Source organism: Halyomorpha halys, unplaced genomic scaffold (assembly GCF_000696795.3).
Source record: "Halyomorpha halys isolate HHAL.00 unplaced genomic scaffold, Hhal_1.1 Scaffold1100.1, whole genome shotgun sequence".
Taxonomy (NCBI): Eukaryota; Metazoa; Arthropoda; class Insecta; order Hemiptera; family Pentatomidae; genus Halyomorpha; species Halyomorpha halys.
In genome coordinates, this window is record NW_027112985.1 from 79,150 (window position 1) to 79,771 (window position 622).

At 31.7% G+C, this 622-nt stretch overlaps 1 protein-coding gene across 1 annotated transcript in view; it reads left to right on the plus strand.

The window, feature by feature from the left end:
• LOC106688298 (serine-rich adhesin for platelets) overlaps positions 1-622 on the plus strand; it is a gene marked incomplete at its 5' end in the record, with an annotated part of 13,417 nt that overhangs the window by 7,193 nt on the left and 5,602 nt on the right.

Here is a 622-nt window from a genome sequence, read left to right on the forward strand (position 1 = left end):
CTGGTCCCTGTAACTATCTATTAGGACTTGGTCCCTGGCACTGCCTTAAGCTGAGACTGTGTATGATAGTGGGACTTGGTCTCTGTAACTATCTATAAGGACTTGGTCCCTGACAATTACTTAAACCGATACTGTGTATTTTACTTTGAGAATAATTTAATAGATAATTACTGATCTGGATATTTAAACCTGTTCGTTGAATCGTTTTTGAGATACGAATTTCTCAAAATAAATTCACTAACTGCTGATTTTTCAGTACGTTTTTTATGAAATTTTCTATCTCAGGAATTATTGAACGTAAATAGCTCTATTCGGGCCCATATTTCGGCAAATTTATTTTAAATGATCTTTTAGGGTTTCTTCTGGTGTTGGTAGCTTTAAAAATATAGAGCTCTGAATGAAAAATTAATGTTTTGAAACAGCCATCATCTTTTATTCCCCCTACCTATGCTTGGCAGACTCATCCAATTTGACTAGTAATTATAAATATTTTTGATTAAAGTAATACAAATAAAATAAAGTAATACAAAATTGGGATAAAATAATTGCTTTTGCTTTCCCCAACTTTTGTACTGAAGTGACCCAGAATAAAGATCGATTTTCATTTCATTATATTACATTT